Source organism: Penaeus monodon, chromosome 29 (assembly GCF_015228065.2).
Source record: "Penaeus monodon isolate SGIC_2016 chromosome 29, NSTDA_Pmon_1, whole genome shotgun sequence".
In the NCBI taxonomy this organism is placed as follows: Eukaryota; Metazoa; Arthropoda; class Malacostraca; order Decapoda; family Penaeidae; genus Penaeus; species Penaeus monodon.
This window is the reverse complement of record NC_051414.1, coordinates 6,762,729-6,763,048: the sequence shown is the minus strand read 5'-3', so window position 1 is coordinate 6,763,048 and position 320 is coordinate 6,762,729. Positions and strand designations below refer to the sequence as shown.

The window sequence follows — 320 nt, the reverse complement described above, 5'->3', positions numbered from 1 at the left end:
TTCACGATAATAATGTGAACGCGAGAGGCCTTGGACTGCCTCGCACTCGCACTGAGGTATCTATCCATCCGTCAAGTTCAGTCCATCAATCGGCTCTGCTCTCGAGTTGAAGATGGAAAGGCACGTCTTCCGTTTACGCGTCCATGACATGAGAGCATCACCCCCTCCCCCCCTCTACACCCCCCCCCAGCCTTTTTCTTCATACCCCCCCTCTCCTCCCCCCATACTCCCAACCCCTACGATGTTCAATAAGCAGATGTAAGACCTTGAGCGCGGCCGTGGAAGGTACTCAATAATAGGGCGGTTCTTTCCCACCCCCT

The 320-nt window shown here is 54.7% G+C and overlaps 1 protein-coding gene across 1 annotated transcript in view; it reads left to right on the top strand.

Moving 5' to 3' along the window:
- LOC119591919 (PDZ and LIM domain protein Zasp-like) overlaps positions 1 to 320 on the top strand; it is a gene marked incomplete in the record, with an annotated part of 137,443 nt that overhangs the window by 92,670 nt on the left and 44,453 nt on the right.